The sequence below is a fragment of the Corvus kubaryi genome, unplaced genomic scaffold, assembly GCF_017639235.1.
Source record: "Corvus kubaryi isolate FWS band 111438036 unplaced genomic scaffold, C.kubaryi_AGA036_p1.0 37385, whole genome shotgun sequence".
In the NCBI taxonomy this organism is placed as follows: domain Eukaryota; kingdom Metazoa; phylum Chordata; class Aves; order Passeriformes; family Corvidae; genus Corvus; species Corvus kubaryi.
Genome location: NW_024581127.1, coordinates 3510811 through 3530102, shown reverse-complemented (window position 1 = coordinate 3530102; position 19292 = coordinate 3510811). Strand labels below are relative to the sequence as shown.

Here is a 19292-nt window from a genome sequence, read left to right as displayed (position 1 = left end):
GGCTAATACTTCTAAGAGCAGATTTAGATCTGAGAGCAACGATCTCAGTCTTTTTATGAGCCTTGGAATAGTGATTTTAAACTTACTACCTGCTTCTCCTTAAATAGTGGATCATATTTAGCTCACATAGATACTAGGACACTGACTTAAGGATCTGTGACCTACAAATGTACTTTATCTGCTGTGCCTTGCAGTGGCTGCTCGATAGGAAAATGGCCTTTGGTTCTGTATGGCCAGATTCATGGGGAAGGTTGTCAAAAATCACCAATAATTTCAAAAGCAGATTTTCCTACTCAAGACATACTGTAATGAAAACAAGATGTTGTGCTGTAATGCTTTAGATTTTCCATATTTTCAAGTGGGAGTCCTTTGACCTGGATATCTGAATGAAACTGTGAGTTAAAATAGCACATCTGCTCTAGAATAGCTAGTGGCCCCAGGACTTGCATCTAAATGTGATAAAAGATGATCTGCGTATCAGACAGGGCAAACTGGAGAATAAGTATGTTCTAATGTTACAGCAGGAGAACCAGAGCTGATGGTCCAAAGGCTCTTGTGACTCCATGGAGTGTGAATTACAGTTCAACCACTGGATGTGTGCATTGGAAATGTTGCCTTAATGTGTTGTTAAAATTCATCTGAGCCTAGAAGATATGTTGGGGTTTTTTGGTTGTGTTTTTTTTTTAAAAGATGAACTAAAAAGAAGAACTGAAGAAGGCTGAAATTTGAGAGGCATTCTAATAACCAAGACCTAGAGACTGTGTGGTGCCAGTGTTCAGATGAACTTGCAAGTGCCTACAACAAAAAGAAGAACTGTATTCTGGAAGTCACATGCCTTCGAGGGAGCTGCTAACTCCAACACTCAGGCTCTGAGGTACAGTATAGCCATTTATTCTACTCCAAAAATGTCCCCAGAGGACTAAAAACTTTTTCAAGGCTTTTTCCCCCTGTTCTGGCACATGGTCCCTTTTCTGTGCCTGCAGCTATGAGCAGCACTTGTATCTGGGCCTGTAATTTGGTGCAGTTTGGGACTTCCAAATTCTCCAGTGCCCCTACAGTTCTTGGCAGCAGCAGAGTTGCTAAGCGGCCAGAACTTTTGATCTCCATTCAGCCTGCAAATGAACATTTCATCCAACACCTCGATACCTGTGTTCCCCAGAACAATCAGCCTCTTGATTGCCTCCTCCCTCCTCCCTCCCTCCCAAACCAGAGCACAGTGGAGTAGCTCCACAATGGATGACTGTACTTCCAGCAGTGTCTGGAGGACTATAAATAGCCTTAAATAAATGCGCGTAAGGATCCAGCGTATTGTCTGAATGATCTAAAATTAGATTGCTCTAATGTTTGTGCATCAGTCTTCCTATGCTGCAGGAAAATGAATTTCTTTCCAAAGTATTTAAGCTTGAATTATGGTTCCTTAAGGATGGGGGAGGGTGGGGAGGCTGCTTGAGGGGAAACTCCACTAGGGATCGGTCTAATTTTCCTGTAAGAGACTGGCCACAGTCACTACAGAGGGGAAAAATAGCAGCTGCAATTCCTGGAAAGCACAGACATATGTAGATGCAGTTTGTTCCCAAAATATCGCCTTTATGCTCCCTTTATTTTTTGCTTTCAAGGACATTCACACCTTGAATGCAGCAAACATTTTGAAAGAGAAGTGGAGTGGAAAAGTCCCAGAGAGCATATTTCTTTTTTTGCCTGGGATTAAATGACATTGTGTGTCCTATGTTCAAGGTGTTTTAATTCTTGATCTCCAGTCATTTTTTGCAACACATAACAGTAGCTATGTATTTTAGATAAATTTGAACGTTTCCTGATATCAGCTGGAAATACCTGAGTTAGCTGTTACTCCTTTGAATAAGCATATTTGCTCATACTGTATAATGGAATAATGCTTTCTTATTCAAATATCTTGCTATTGAGTTAAGAGAACACAAATTTCAACAATTTCAGTCTTCTATTCCCATCTTCACTCTCCAGTGGTTTTGGATAGGAATTTATTGCACAATGATATTTCATATACACCTTATATTATACTTGGCTTTTTAAATTAATTGTGATTTGCTAGCAATGAAAGCATAGAAAATAACTCATTGTTCTCTTGATTAAATTGCAGCTTGACTGGAAGTAGTCCTGGGGTTTTTTGGGTTTTTTTTCTGTAGGGACCTGTTTTTGCAAGGTTATTGTGCTAAGCTGCATAAGAAGGGTCCACTGCATTGAGACTAAATGAGAGGCATACTCTGTTGTGCTATCAAGCTGGAAACCAGGGCAAGGGAGGGGGCTCTGAGGCATTAGGGTGCCTTGGTACAGCTCTGTTGAGCAGCATTAACAACACATCTCTTGTCTACTTACATGCAGTAAGGGACTCTGTCATTACACTGTAGGTTGGACTCAAATGCCATTCAGGTGTGAATTAACAAGTAAATTTATGAGGTCTGTGGACTCTCTGAATGCTATATAGGATTCTGCACAGCCTGAGAAGATATTTAAGGGTGTGTATTAGTCCTGTGAAGGGATCCAGTAGTTTCACATCTTCAATTTTCAAGCTACTCTGTGGGTTTAACTATTCGTTATCTAGATGGCAACAATTCAGTCAGTGTTTGCATATGAAAAACTCGATTCCTTACAGCCTCTTTTGTAAGGAGCTGTAGATTTCTCCGTATCAGATCCCGGCTTTCTTTGCTGTTTTTATCAGCTTTTTGAGGCAGATGATTTTATTTTTAGCCTTTTAACACAGATACAAGGTGAAATTGTCTGTTCAGAGTGAACTCTGGGCAAGGTGTATTATTGTACTCATACTTTTGCATGCGTGAACGCGTATGTGACTGTGAATTGAGATGCAAATCCAGGCAAATAATCCTTTCTTCCCTGAATTTTCATGCAAAGATCTGCAGTGCCGCTAAATTAGCAATAGTAAGTTTTAACCACACGAGGGAGTGATGCTTATCTGCACTGGGAACGCTGCAGTCCCTAGCAAGGCTTAGCACCTATTTACAAGATTAAAAGTCTGTATTTTCCGTTCTTAGCACTGTTCTTTTGGTTTTTCTATGTCTCTTGGTGAAGTGTGTGATAAAAAGATTGTAAGGATAAAGGAAAGGATAAAGCAGAACACATTTGATTATGAACCTCCAGCTACTTTCACCTGAAAATGGCAGAGTGGTTTTGAGCAGAGTGAATCCACCGAACCGTGGGTACATAATGCCGAGCCTACAGCCTGCCTGAGACTGCGCTTCTGCCAGAGGATTTCTCTAGCAGAACTGAAAACTGCAGCTACATCTCCTGATTCTCCAGAGCTATGCTTTCCTCTCTGATTCCATTCTGCTCCCTTGGAGGCAGCAATTGGGAATATAATTTTATTTCATTTTAGTTCGTAAATTACCCAACAGCAAATGAGTTCAGAAAGCAAATTACTGTCTTGCTCCTGCAGGCTGCTGGTGCATTTTTGCCTTCATTTTTTTGGGGGGGTTCCCCCTTCCCTGCCCCCACCAAAATATTCCAGGTAATCTATTTAAGAGTTTGTCCCGGACACCAGCCACTTTATTAGGTGATTCCTGAGCTGGGATACAAGCACTTGCAGAGGGGAAGCCAACAGGGCTAGGAAGGAGGTCTGGCTATCTCCACCAGCTACAGGCTAACGAACCTGATTGCACCTGATTGTGCAAGAGCAGTCATAAAACAAGGCAAAATGGGAGCAGCAGATTGGAAGTGGCTGGTTGTTCTGGGAGCCTGTTGGAGACAAACAGCTTGAAAGCGAAAAAGTGAGAGCAGTGTGGAAAGGAGAGGTGAGGAGCAAGGAGGATTGACAGCTGGTCAGGGAAGTGCTATGGATGAGATGTCTTGTGCTGTTCAGCTTGAGGTGCCGGGGTGAGAACCTGGTAGGGAGGGCTGATGTCCTGTTCTCCTGCAGGCGAGGGAGTGGCTCTCTGGAGGAGAAGAGTTCTAAGGTTTAAGGGTGTAAGTCAGCCTGACTGGGAAGCAGCCTCAAGTCACTGCTACAAATTCTCAGACTTGTAGGTATTTGTTGGCTGCTGTGTGCATGCACACTGTGGATACAGATCTGGGTTAGAAGACTGTCTGCTGCCTCCTTACCTAGCCACTTAGTTAAAAAAATCTCAGTGATCTGCCATTAGTTAGTGACATGGCTTAACAGAAGACTCTTACCATCAATATACACTCATCCCAGCTCCATCTGGAGTCCATGTGAGCTTTCTTGATTTACCAAAAATTATAAGGCTAAAATAAAGTTTAAAGGTGGGTTATAAATGAAAGGCACTGCCATTCTTCTGTTTTATTTTTCTTTATATGCCATTTTGCATTTTGTTTCCATGCAATAGACCTCGCTTGGTGGGTTTTTTTATGTATCTTCCTTTTCATGGAAGACTGGAGAGCTGGTCTGTAATGCACAGACATCACACTCCTAATGGCAGCCTTGTCACTGTTCATGGGTTCTCTTCTCTGGCAAAAAATGAGAAATGACATGTATTTTGCGGTAGCATAGCTGCAGCAGCCCCTGCTAGCCTGGTGCAGCCTCTGGACACCCAGCAGTGCCCTTTTCTTCTGGAGAATTTTATGGCTTTTTTTGGAGGGGGCAAAGGGAAGGGCCATGGTCAACTTGGTCAGGGGGAGTTATTTTCTAGGTTCTTAGAAGTGCATGTAGTAGTGCTCCACACTCTTTCCAAGCTTTCACAGGGGTTGTCAAACAAAACCACGAGGGTCTGTTAGTTTAAAACCCATTTTTCAGACAATAGCAACATATCCAAATTTGTTTTTTCTGAGCTTGTTGCGTTAAGGCAGTTTTTTCCTGCTATGAGATGAACACAACTGAACTTTACATTGTGTCCATGCCTAGAATATGAAATGATGAGGAACAAATGCACCTCTGGCAATGCTCTCAGGGTAAATGAGGCTGTAGATGGTCGATTAGGCTGGGGGATTCAGTAGAAGTTTAAGTATTTGCATATGATGGAATTGGCGGTTGTTAAAGGGTTTTATTACAGGGTTTGATCTAAGCTATTATAAGAGTCTGAGCCTGGAAACAGAAAATCATCCTTCCCACCAACAAAGCTCCATGCATTTTTGACAGCCAACATGACCAAAAATGCTGGAACTTCCCTATGGGTGTATCCCAAAGAAGAAATTTTTGTAATACAACCAGAAATGTGCTTTAGATCAGAAAGACTGGGTAGTTTTGATCTGCTTTTCTTTACATAGAAAAACTTGGCCTTAGTCAGGAAACCCTTTGTATAAAAGCTAGTTTTTTATCTATTTCTAGCTGTTTGGATGATTGTTTTTCTCTGTCTCATTTTTCAAGGATGCTTGGATACTTAAGAGATAGATGGCTAATTCAGTAACAGATACACAGAAACATTTAGGTTGAGAAAAACTTTTGAGTCCAACATTAACCCAAGACGGCCAAGGCCACCACTAAACCATGTCCCTAACTGCCTCATCTATACCCCCAGGGATGGTGCCTCAACCACTTCCCTGGGCAGCCTGTTCCACTGCTTGACAAGCCTCCAGGCAAAGAAATTTTTTGTGATATCCAATCTAAACCTCCCTTGGCACAACTTTGAGGCATGCTTAGTTCATTGCCATTCTCCCGTCTACAACTTATTTGTAGCAAACTAAATTACCATGGTAGTTTGTGTGCCTCAAAGATCTTTCTGAAAACACAGATTCCTTCCAGCACCACTGGACCTCGGGCACTTCGATATTGTTGCAGGTGTGATAGTGTGGCTTTCATTCTTGTAGCAAAGGCAGTGGTGAGGAGAAAAAGAGAATAGGGGCACATCTGCTGTTACAGTCATCTTGGCTGTATGAATATGCTAGTTTTAAGAAAGTTAGAGGCAAGCTAGATCTTTCCTGGCTTTTTTTTCCTCTATAAAATACCAGTTTTGATTCACAAACACACTGCTAGAATGCTCCTGACAGCATCACTTGGAGAACATGGAAAGGAGTAATGCTTAGAAATGTTTTAGCAAATCAAGAAATGTTATGTAGGGGAAATACTTTCTAGTGGAATAATCAGGAAGACAGCCAGAAGAAATCAGTTCTGAGATACAAGTGCTGATGAATTTGGTGTGGAAAACAAAACATTTTAGGTTCAAAGTTTTGATCTTCCTGGAAAGCAAACACAAAAGAAAAAAATCACACAAACAAAAACCCAGCCAAACAAAAATACACCAACAAAACCAAACCAACCAAAATTTTAAAAAATAAAACAAAAACCACACCCCAAAACAAAAAAATAGTGGCTGATGGGCAAGAGAGAGTTAGTTTGAGTGCTCAAATGACATCCTGGTTCACTTCTGGGGATGCTGAAGAAATGTTAGCATGATGAGAACAGTGCTTCCATGGGGGAAGGAGGGATCTTTCAAGTTTGGCTTTGCCACTCTCATGAATTTAAGTGCTTCTGTTGTGCTTGGACATCCTGTTTCCTCTTGCTTTACTGAGATGACACGATGAAGGAATAAAGCCATTTTTCAAAATATTTCTCATGCTCCTAAAACGTAGCTGTGAAGTGCACAACCTTATTCCTGTTTGCAGTGCAAGATTTCCGGTATCACGTGGTCAGTCATTACTAATGAAAGATCACAAAAATGAAGACAGTAACAAACCAATATTCACCAAAAAGCTTAGCAAAACAAAGTCGTTGCATTTATAATTACGCTTTTCATTCCGGAACTGCTCTGGGAGTTTTAGTATCAGGAGGGTTATTTCACTGATGACTGAATCACAGCATTTCTGCTTGAGAGAGCAGTATCAGTTTGACAACTCAGAGCTTTATTGCTCAACAGCTTTGAGCAGGAAGAGGAGCCGATAGTCATCTCGGAGGAGTCTGAGGACAGCTTCCAAAGCTGGAGCCTGGCCAGGAGTCTGGGCTAGGCTGTCTTGCTGAGGAGGCTGTGCCAAAGTCTTTCCCTTCACCCACAGTCATCCAGCACTTCACATTTTGGTCTTGTTCTGTAAATTCTGTCTGTTTTTTAAAAAACACTCTTCTTGAAAACCTTATTTTAAAATACCAGTGATCTAAAAATAGGACTTGTAATGCAAAAGCAGAGAATTTTTTTCCTCAGCCACTAGGTACTTCTGGATAGGCTCATTTTAGACATGTTGTTCAAGTGTCAGCTGGATGCTTTGATGCTGTGACTATCCTATCTCATCTCCAGTTGCTGTTCAAAAACAGGATGAACAGAGTTGCTCTCTCTTGCTCTCTAGTCCCAGGCAAGCAAAAGCTTATAGAAATTGTATGAATGCTAGACAGTTTTGCTTGTTTTCTTCTTGTTCCAATCTTCCATGTTCCCACTTTGTACATTTACACCAACGGAAGAGCCATCATTAAACTTCATAATGCCCCCATTGGCTTGGAGATTACACCTCTTCCGTCCTTGAGGAACCTATAGTACCTCAAAATACAGCTAGCCCAGAGCAGATCTGGGAATTTAAAAAAGACCTATGTTTTATCACTGCATCAAACTTACTTCTTTCTCTTGGTTTTCTTTTTACTTTTCTTCATTTCCCTACTGGGTCCCTGTTTGGAAGATCTTAGATTTGATGGGTTGTATTACCTAGGATTCCAAGTGAATCAGCACAACTCTACTGCTTCAGATGATTTGGGTTTGTGTTTTGTTGCTTGGGGGTTTTTTTCTGTTTCCCGGTTTTCTGAGGTTTCCCAGGTGTTTAGTGCTTTAAATGCTGAAGAGTTTATTCTCTACAGGGTAGAAAAGCTACAAAAATGTAGCAGCTAAGAAAAAGGTCTTCAAATTCCTGTCTGTCCTTATGTTGCTGTATTCTTTCTGGGAACCAAATCTGGCTTTTTAAATTTCCACCTCTTTGCTGCATCCTTCATCTCTGAAGAGACACCCTACTTAAGTAACTTTCCACTTTTAGCAAAACAGCCCAGTTTCCTGTGCAGTGCATCAGCCTCACTGAAGAGGTGATGTTAATATAACAGTGTTACAATGGTAAAGCATTATTCTCCATCTCTCTCTCTCTTTTCAGAATCCTTTTAGTTTGTGTTTATATTGTGCTTATGTTCCAGATTATGTTAAGAACATTCATAAAAGTAGACTTATATGACCTTTCAAACTCTAAAAAACTGAAAAAAAAACCCATTCACTTTTATTACATCAAGGAAAATCCGTGTTAAGGGGGGTTTTCGATTTTGGTAGTGAGAAAGATGAGTGCTTTGCATCTGTTGAGTATCTAAGTGTCAGCAAGGTGATGGAAAGGCAGCTCTCCACTGCACTGTAACTGACTCAAAGAATGACCCAGGGATAAAATTATTTAACTCCAGGTTTTCACACCTGGCAAAGCAGTGGTTGGTATCAGTGATGCGTATTGCTCCCAGCTGCAGACCAATGCTCTCTGATGCAGAACAATGATATGTTATGTCTTAAAGATACAGGAAACAGGACTCACAGGCCACAGATTTCTGAAACTCACAGAGGACTTTTGAATGCCTTGATTTTTGTCACTCTTCTTGATGCCAGCTGCTTTTGAGATGCCTGTTTGTTGCACTCACCATCAGGCCATCTTCTTAAATGTTCCTTTTAGGATTTCAGCTTGGCTTCACAGAAAAATACACTCAAAAACATTAATGATTTTTTGAAATGTCTGAATCTTTGAAAAGCATTTGGAGCTTATTAGCTGAAAAGCATTACAAGCAACTCTGAAAGTATTAGGAAGCAATACTGTGTAACACACAGGGCAATTGGCTAGGACAGGCTCTGGATGTGCCATTCACTTGGTATATGCTGTCAATCACTTTTCTTTGTGAAGAATATTTTTCCACCTTCAAAGTATATTAATTGTATTTGAGACCAGTAACAGAACCACCTAAAGGAATTTAGAGACTTTGGACTTGCAAATTCTTGTCCACAGTCCAGGGATGGTTAAGTGGCACGTGCATTATAAGTGGATCAGGTTGTCTTTATTGTGCTGAAGATGAAGGTGTCAGATTTGTTCCACATAGATAGATCCATTTAGTGATATGATTCTCTTACCTGAATGCAGCTCTACCCCAGAAAATCAACTTGCCCTAACAGAAAAGCTCTGTCCCTTGTGCTTTTTCTGTGCCATGGTGAGGTTTTATTGGTCACATACTATGAAGTCACATAGTAGTTACTGTGTCTGGCAGCTGTATTGCAAATAATGGGGGCTCTCCAAATCAGTACTCAGGCTCTGTAATTCAAGCCCTTGCCTTAAGATGACACCACTTAGCTGAAGAGGCCCCATGGCCACGTGAGGACTGATTTTCACAACAGGAATCCTTACCTTAGGTTACTGAGAAGAGCCCTAGTTCTTTACAGTCTTTTGCCATGCTCCTTTTGCAAAACGGAAATTTTTGAGTTATATCTTATATATATATATTTAAATATAATTTCAAATTTTACGTATTTTTATATATATAAATGTAAAAACCAGTCAAACAGCAAAGAAAAAGCAAAATGAAACATCAAAATATAGGACAAAAGCCTATGAAAGGATCTGCATGCAGCGCAAATATGTGTGTATAAATGTATATACACATGCACACACAGCTTTCTGGTTACATCCCAGTCACAGCTATGATGTATCCAGGGTGTTTAGGCTATTGGTTTCTCTATGGTGCTTTTTGCATCATATACAAATAATACTGTTTGAAATAGATAGCTTTTTTAAATCAGGAAAGAACTTGTTCAGAATGGCACAGAGAATTTATTGGAAATCTGCCTCACTTAATTGTTTGTGAAGCAGGTTTTTTTTGTTTCTTTCTGAAAACCACCTGTCAGCATAAGAGCAGCATTTTTATGTCTGTGATTGTTTTATGTCAGTGTTTGTGTACTATAGACTTACTGTCTTCTAGTAGAAGTTTTCTCATAAACAACAATTACATATATCTATATTTATATAAAATGCATTTCAATTTTATTTTCCTTTTAACAAAATATTCTGTATTTCATGAGGTTAGGGATTGTTTTTGCCAAGAGACTGGTTTTTGCCACTTGTAAAAGTCATTACCCTACTGGCTTCAGTCAAGATGGCCAAGTGCAACACACAGAATTGCTGTTCTGTGGAAATGTGTTTATTTTTCCAAGAGGTGATTGTGGCTCCCAAAATAGCTTCTGTATGACTGTGTAGTAAATTTTAGATTTGCCAGTCTTGGCACTGTCCTTTCAAACAATTTATTTCCTCCTCCATATTCTTTCAATGGTATCTTTAATGAGTATATGTCTCAAGCAGTCACAAGGGCAATTTGTGACCATCTCATTTCCTGGTAAACATGCAGCCTTCAGTGAAATAAGCTCTTCTGCATTTTAAGTTGCGTGCAAACTTTCACTTGCATTTATTAGCACTTCCTCAGATCAGCCAGTGGATATTATAGCAGAAAGTAAAAAAGAAGAGTTTTATTCAATTCTTGGGTGAGAAGAGTAAGAGGAAATAAAAGCATAATGTTTATTTGTACTTCTCTTTTAGTATTAATGTTGCTAAAGTGGGTAGTGCAAATCAATCTTGATTGCTTTTATTCTAATAAGACCCTTGAATATTTGTCATGGTTTAACCCCAGCTGGCAACTAAGTCCCACACAGCCGTTCACTCCCTCCCCTCGGTGGGACCAGGGAAAGAACCAGAAGGGTAAAAGTGAGAAAACTCAGGGGCTGAGACAAAGAAATTTAGTGGGTAAAGCAAAAGCAACACACACAAGCAAAGTAAAACAAAGACTTGATTCACCATTTCCCACAGGCAGGCAGGTGTTCTGCCATCCCCAGGAAAGCAGGGCTCCATCACCCATAATGGTGACTTGGGAAGACAAACACCATTACTCTGAATGTCCCCACCTTACTCCTTCTTCCTCCCACTTTGTATACTGAACATGATGCCATATGGTCTGGAATATCCCTTTGGTCAGTTGTGGTCAGCTGTGCCAGCTCTGTCCCCTCCCAACTCCTTGGCACCCCCAGCTGCTCGCTGGTGGGGTGGGGTAAGGAGCAGAAAGGGCCTTGACTCTGTACAGCTCTGATAAGCAACAGCTAAAACATCTCTGTGTTATCAACAGTTTCCACTACAAATCCGAAACACAGCCCTATACCAGCTACTATGAGGAAAATGGATTCTATCGCAGCCAAAACCAGCACAATCTTTTCAGCCAAAAAGCCACTGACAGGTATAGAAAATTGGTAGAAGTTTTATCTGAAAACCAGGGAGAAATTTCAAAGCATTCATCAGTGATTGGGAGAAAAAACATATTACAGGGATGTTACAACATGAAGAGAGCATCAGAAATGCAAAAAAGGCAGAAGAAAGGAAAAGAAACACAGGAAGGTCTATCTGAGGAGACCAGCAATTAGAGGGCTGCTCCTCCTTGCAATTTGATTAGCAAATCTTGTCAATGACAATGATTAAGGCTGTGACTCCTGACAAATTTATTAAAAATGCATTGTATGGTATTTTCACTTCCTGCAGAACAGTCTCATTAAGCATTTCTCTTCATGGGACCCTTGTGTGGGCTCTGTTGCTAAACTTCCACAAGTTACAACATCCTTCATGCCTCATGGGACAGCAGCCAAGGTGCCTTCTGAAGAGGATGTATCCCTTTTCCTGCCAGGGGATGGAAAGGGACAATGAAAAATAGATTAAAAGAAGCAGTGACTGTCTTTGGGAAGGGTGGCCGGTGGTCTGGGACCACATTGCTGAGAGGAATGGGAGATCACAGCTGTTTGGAGAGGGGATGGTCCTCAGCAGAGTCCCCTCCACAGCTCTATTCACCAAGGCTTTACCAAGGACAAATGTTTGGGGCTGGAGAGCAAGGGGCTGTGGGGCAGGGGGAACTTTCTGCTCGTGAGCTCTCAGCACTTTTCAGCTCTGTGGGGAAGATCTGAACTGCTTGGATATAACTGCTTGGGATGGGGCAAGTGTGGTGCTGTCTTCTGCAAGGTCTGATTTTAGAAACAAGCTTTATCTCACACTCGTCTTTGTCAGAAATAAACTAACAGGCCTGTTCTTATTCTCAAAAAATTACTTCTGGTCCCAAATGATTATTTTCTTCATTTTGGGAAAGAGATTTACAACTGAAATACCACAAAAATTGAGTTGTTGCTTTACTGATAAGGTGATGTTTACATTTACTTGTGGACTGCCTCTGTAACACCAGCTAAAGACAGATAGCAAATCTTACAGTCTACCTAAACCCAAATACTTTCCACCTTTCTTTCTTTTCGGCTTTAATGCTGTGTTGTCCTATATACTGAGTTATGATAATCAGTAATAGAAAAATCCTTTAAAAAAATACTGAAGGCCTGACTTATTTTTATATCAATAAACCTTCTGTAATTTCTCAGCTGTCTTGTAGCTTCAGAGAAAACTCAGAGTATCAGCAGAGTAAATGTAGTGTGGGAGGGGTTCAGCTGAAGCATAAATTAACTGTATTTCATTTCTCCTTAATAAAGAATTTCAGTTTTTCCACAGCTAACTGTATAATCAATTTGATCCCCTGCTGGCTTGCTAACTTGCTGTTGGCTTTGCTTCAATAATATCAAGCCTGTAATGAGGGAAATGGGAGGCTCTAATCACACAGAGGAGAAATAAGCAGCTGCAATTGAACGTGTAGTTTAACTGTGCAGAATTTTGTTGCAGCTTTTATCGCTGAAGAGCTCCAATACATTTCCCCCCATGTCCGCCTTGCTGTGAAGACTAAAAAGCAGTGTACTCCTCCAGACTCATTAATCATATTTCACTGATTGGGTGGCACTAAATACTTAAATCCTATTCAGTTTTCGGCAGCCTTGAGCTTACTCCTTCATCTCTGTAAAGTTTTAGCTGAAAGCTGTACTTGTGTAGTCAGGGTGCATTGCAGCTCTGCTTTGCTGTATTAGTAATGTCACATAATTCGTTCCATTCTGCTGTGAAATTGTTAGTCAAAGTATGCTTTAATTGTAACATTATTGTGCCACAAGTCTGGGAGTGCTTATGAAGAAAAAAAAGAGGATAAATACGGTATAATAACTGCGGAGTTTGTTTTTCCTGCCTTCACCATGCCTAGAAATTATACCCTGTGTTATGGGTTTGTTCAGTTACTCACTTGCAATTCCACATTTTTTTTCCAACACTTTGGGTATACAAGGCACAAGTTAAACATACAAGATAAACAAAGATTATCTTTAGTCACAGTATCGCCAGACAAAAGACTCTTCTGAGCTAGCAGTCTCCACGCCTACATTTCTATTTCTGCTCTTCATTCTAAATGCTCTACTTCTCATTGCAGATAATCTGCCTGGCAGAACTCTGCAAAAAGGAAAGTCTTTGTGTCAAATTAAACATTTTTGCTGTTTGTCTGGGGGTTTTTTTGTCTTTTTTGGTTTTGTTTTTTTTTGTTTGGATTGTTTTTTTTTTTGTGGGGGAATGACTTCTGCTTCATATTTGAATTTTTTTTTTTCCTGTCAGTGCATGGGGGGAATAACTAGTGAGAAGAAGTGGGGGTTAAAGTTCAGTTTTAGTTTTCTGCGTCATTTGATCTCATTTTGACTTGTGGCCATGTGATCAGGCAGAATTCAGTGCAAGGAGAGGCAGAGTGGGGGAGGCTGAGCCAGTGTCAGAAAAGCTTAGAACAGAAGTAAAGATTGTTAACTAATATTTGGTTTTGCTTACTTTTTGCCTTCCCTCCCCCCCCCCCCCAATCATTAATATAAAATTCAACTTCATAAACAATTTCTTGTTACTTCATATCTTGTTTTGGAACCCCCTATATGCAGAGCCCTGATGAAAAAAACCTTTTTTTATTGGACAAGCATCACAAGTCAATATTGCTGCAAAGTTATCTGCCTGTTTTCTGTGTCATTAGAAAGTCCTTGATGTCGTTCCAGAATATGTGCACCGTTTATGATGAAAATTTAAAAACCAAAGTGATGTAAATGTAATTAGGAAAACAATCTTGGTTTGATTTATAAACAGGATGATGCTTACCATTGATTCTGCCAATGCAGGGCATATAACAGTTCATGAAATGGCCCTCTTTCTGAGAGAAAAGAGATCAGAAGCCATCTGTCACCTTTTTTCCAGCTTTGAATGGCTGTCACACTGTGTGTACATGCAGGCAGGTATGTGAACACGTGGGTGCCTGCTCAGGTATCAGGAAGCTGACAGGAGCTGCGATGGCTCGTTGCCTTTGCACTCTTTCAGTCTCAGAGGAGCACGCTGTTGCCCACAGTTCCAGAGCTCTGTTTTTTCTACTCCTGTGCTTGGGCAGAACTCATTATATACAGCCCAAAACCAGAGCACAGAAGAAATCCTGTGGGTCACAGCCTGGCAGGGTGGAGTCCTGAAGATGCTGTTTGGGGCTGAGCAGCAGCTGGAGGTGCCATGCAGGAGGCAGTCTGGTTGCAAATCAGGGATGAGCCAAGTTCATGTGCTTATTTCAAACATCATGGAAGACCACCAGAGGAAGAGGCTTTGAGGAGTGAGGGATCCTAGATAGGTGATGTGAGCATTCTCTGATACTGTTTTGTATGCTGGCTGGACTGAGCAGTTCCCCTTTTATGTTGTTTTCTAGTAGGAACCCAAGACTTATGCAGCAGAGGAGGCTTTCCATCTTGGCTCAAAAGACAGCGTTACATTGCCTTTTAATTCTGGTGAGTCACCATTTTCAAATCTGAGTGCATAAAATTAAGGATGAGAAGCATGTTGTTTTGGTTTTAGCCCTTCAGAAAGGAAAAAAAAAAAATTAATGTAGTTTTACGGTTCTCCCTCTGCATAAGGAAGAGTGGTTGTTATTACAACATGACCACTCCAAAGTTTCAGAGAATAAAAGCAGCACTAAGGAAGAAGTGCACACAAACCCTACTGGGGCTGTAGTAGCTGCTGTTGTATTTATTAGAAACTAGGCCAGAAATTGCCCATCCTCAAAACATCTGCCAGTAGCAGCCATTACCTGAATCACTGACGGAGAGAGAACAGCTGAAAAGTCTTGAAACAGAGTCAGGGACAGCACAATTTAAAGGAAGCTTTGGCAGGATGAGGGAGTACCAAAGTCTAATGGTGGTGGTGCTCTTTGCTAAACAGCAAAGTTTACTTTACACTTTGAATGATTTAATGATTGGAGTGTCAGTTTTCAGAATGACACATTATTAAAGTGTTGGTCAGAATTCTTGTGAAAAATGCAGATAATGAGCCCCTGGTCCTCATGATGAATATTGTTCATGAAATAATTTAAGAATTATTGAGAGCACATACATCTGAAAAGAAGCTGCTTGTCTTCTCCTTTCAGATCTTGACTCTTTTGTTGTGACTGATGGAGATGTAATTTGGCAGAAGGCCTTTGCAAAATGAAGCCTTTCTCCGTGGGACTAGCAGAGAGAATGACAACCCATTTCTAATTTGCCACCATTCTTCTGCAAGAGACTTTGAATGGTTTCTGGCTGGAATGAATTGACTCAATCAAAAAATATACCCATTGCCAACCCCCTCCTTCATTTCCCTACATCATGTTTTATCCAATGTTTCCAAACTTCACCTCTTGCAACATTTGTGAAGGGGAAATTTCAAAACCTCTTAAGAGTTTAATGCTCTCCTTGCAACCTTAAAGACCTTTTCTCTCTTTCTACCCTTCATTTCAGTTCGTTTCAATCTATGCCAGCGTGCTGCATGTCTTCTGGGAGCGGAAACTGAGCCAGATTTAGCTAGCAGGAGTGTCTTTCTCTGCTCTATTAGATGAGAAATGCCACAGTAGCAGCCTGAATTTTGCATCCTCTTTGTGCTACTGCATCACGTTGTGGAACTGCCTCCAAATCGCTGTCTGGTGTCACCTGCAGGGCTGCCTGGGCACACCCGCTTCTGCCGCTCCGCCTTCCCTTCACCGGCTTTGCCTGTGCTCTCCCTATAATAATTTTCAACGCTTGTTATTGTATTTTCTTACACTGTTTTCATTGCTCTGGTTTTTGCTTTGGTTTGGTTTTTTATACTATCTCCATTCTCATTAACGCCATCAGACCCTCTCATTTCAGCATGATGTGATGTGATTAGCATGTTGTTTACAGCATGCTCTGCCATTGTATTAATGAAGCTGCTAAATGAGATGAAACCAATTTATAAACCTTTTAAGCTCATAGAAAGCTAAATAAATTCACATTCTCACTGTTTACCTTTCTGGTTTTTAAAGATGTCTTTAAATGGCTTTCAAGCCACATAAGTCAGCTTGAAGTCACTCTTTATGGAAGATTAACAAGACACATCACCAACCGTCACACAAACCTGTGAAACAGGCCCTGCTGTTATTTCATGAGGACAACCAGGTTGGGGATTACAGGTGTTACTTCCATTTTCAAAGTATTTTAAATAAAATTGTATCATCAATATTTTTAAGCAATTGATATTTCTTTCAGGTGTATTCAGATCCTTGCTGCACCTTGCTTGGAACAATCATTTTCTCTTCTGATCTGCTGCCTTGCAATAAAAATCAAAGCATTTGAGCATTTCCTTTATGAGGTTACTCATTACATGTCTGGAAAAGGTATGTAGAGAGATAAATGTTCTCCAGAATACTCTCTAGTAATTTCTGACTTTTAATTTAGAGAATAGGCACCCATATGGCTACGGGTCCAGACGATGGGCTGTAAAAGACACTTGATGCAAGGAAAAGGGAAAATGAAGATTTTGAGTAGACCCAAATATAGAGCCTTCTATACTTTCTTTCTGGTCTTAACTTCCTCCAGAACATACTCAAATACCTTTGAACAGTTGTATCTTACTTTTTCTGGACAACAGTCTTGATTGTCGTGGATATCCTATACACAGGTATGTTAAAAAGTTTTACCTGCAGCTTTCTGGCTGAAAAATAAAGAGCATGGTAAGAGTAGTAATAAAAATACAACATGTAGCACTTTATAGTTTTATAATGCTCTACAGAAATTAAAGCACCACTGCATCCTCTGTTATTAGTATTAACTGCACCAACTTATCATGGTAATATGGTCAGAGAGGAATTCGTCAGCATCACAGCACTGTGGTTAGGTTGTCACACTGAAAGGTATTGCTCATTCCTGGCTTTTAGCTTGGTACTTTCCCAAAACATTCAATACATCTGATATGGGTTTGCTTGTTAGTGATGCACTGGGAGGTTGTTTCTTCATCTCATAAATAAGCTGGAATTTTTTTCTTCACAGTTTTCTCAGATAGGATGCTGCATTTTAGTTTTTCTTTTGAGGAGGTGTGACTTACATGTTAATATTCATTGCTGGACATTCCACTGTATTCTGCCTCTGTCCAATATTTTCACAGGAGTCAGTCAAAATATTCATCAAACTTTGTGCAGTTATCTATTTCCTGTAGGTTTTTCAGGCCACAGCTTTAACAAATTGCTAGTTATTCTGTGTGCCCCAGTTTCTGAGAAAACATCAGAGGGGACCTGATTTTCAGAAAGCATTGAGGACAGTAGAATGGACCACATTAAAGTTTCAATGACCCTGAAATTACCAACTGTTAAATCTTGACCATCATTGCATTCATTTCCCCAGATTGTACCCTATATTTTGCATATCATCTAGTATTAGAACTAACAAGTGTTTTCTCCTGCTGTATATTTGCTGAAAAAATGTATCTAATTGAAGAAATTTCAATGAATGTATCATTTCTGTGCTATTCTGGATTTATAATTATTATTTTGATTGTGTTAAGGCTATGTAAATACCAAAGTTAAATCCCTCTCTCAATTGATTTTATCTTGTCTATTTATGGTATAATTTAGTATTTTTCACTTTCTTTTTATAGGTTGCTTGGAGCTGGCGTTATGATGGTCCCACTACGTTTCCCCTTACTTTTATCTATTCATACCAATTTTCAATATTTTTTTCTCAGGATATCAAACTACTTTCAGGAATTTCATAAAGATACCTTTCCCTCCTATCCTATATTCTCCTTTCTGCAGAGTGACAGAGGTTTTTTTCCTTTTGAAATTTAATGCAGCTATAATTCTTTCTTTGACTTTCATCCTCATCTTCTAATGAAATTAAACATTCATGTAACACAACTTGTGCTCAGTAAAAACCAAAGATCTGTTTTGTGTCTCAAGTTATAGTATTTCAGTGAAAGGCTTGGAGAACTGTTCTTCATTTCTTAACGGAACTCTAAGCGAAACCATGTTAAAAGAGGATTTTCTTTTTTTACTCTCCATTATTTTGTTCATTTTGAAAGATGATATCTCAGTTTTTCCAGGTGAAGTTTCTAAGTTCATTCTCCAGCTAACCTAAGAAAAATATGTTGTTTACTTTAAAGGATTTCAAAGTCTGGACAAGCTAAGATAGGGAGACTCAAATCCATTTGCATGACAATATTATACTACGGGTTGTATATTCTTTTCTTCTACAGAAATGGGATTATGGCACGAACATACAGGATTTCTTATCCATATAATTTGATGGCAGGAAATATTAAAATAAACTATAAACTCAATTTGCAGCTTGTCTTAGGGAGGAAATTGGGATATTACTTGGTAAAATACAGATTGCAGACTAGCAACTAAAAAACATGGATTTGCAGAAATAGAACGATTACATAATGTTCTCTGTCATTTTCTTTCAGTGACATTGAATATAATTACCTTACCATTTATCTCAGTAAATGTTAGGTTCCCAAACAAAGCTACATAAACAGAAATTTTTGTATCCCTTAAAAAAAAACCCTGAAGAGACTTCAACTAACTATATTGATGAAGCTTCTACATCCTAATTCATGCAATCAAATTAACTAAGGAATTAAGTCCAAAGAAAACGGTTATTACCTTGTGGGAAATTCACTTCTACAAACAGAATTAGTATACTTTATTTAATTTTTTACAACAATGAGGGCCTAAGTTTTAAAGGTGTCGAAAATCTAATTAGTTCGTAAGTGAATTAATTGCGTACGGGAGGTGTTCTGTGGAGATACAAGGAAACTGCAAGGTAAGCTTTGCTGCTGTGAGCTCCATCTCTGTGCATCAGGCCCGTTGGCATCAGACATGTTTTCCTTATGCTCATTTTAGGCCTGTTCATGTATGAGAAACCAAAATGGGTGCCTGTTGATACTGACTCCTGAGGCTGCTCATCTCTGGTGTGCTGCTCTCTGGTACCCAATGCCGTGTGGCTTCTGATGAAATGCATTGCCTACAGCAGGCAAGGGGAGTTGTCCTTTGTTACCATTGGATAGGGACTTTTTTTTTTTCCCCAGACTCCCCTCAGCCATCAAACTGGTGTCCAGGTTTCAAGAAAAGAAGTTTCACAAAAAAAAAAGAAGAGCAACATTTTCTTTCTTTTTAAAAAGCAAGAAAAAAGTAAGCCTCAGAATGT

General features: G+C 39.8%; 1 long non-coding RNA gene across 1 annotated transcript; it reads left to right on the top strand.

The window, feature by feature from the left end:
* Positions 1-701: 701 nt before the first annotated feature.
* On the top strand, positions 702-18389 carry LOC121668590. The gene is made up of 3 exons (XR_006017475.1): positions 702-874; positions 14528-14606; positions 15242-18389. It is a non-coding gene; the product is annotated as an uncharacterized LOC121668590 (long non-coding RNA).
* The last annotated feature ends 903 nt before the right edge of the window (positions 18390-19292 follow it).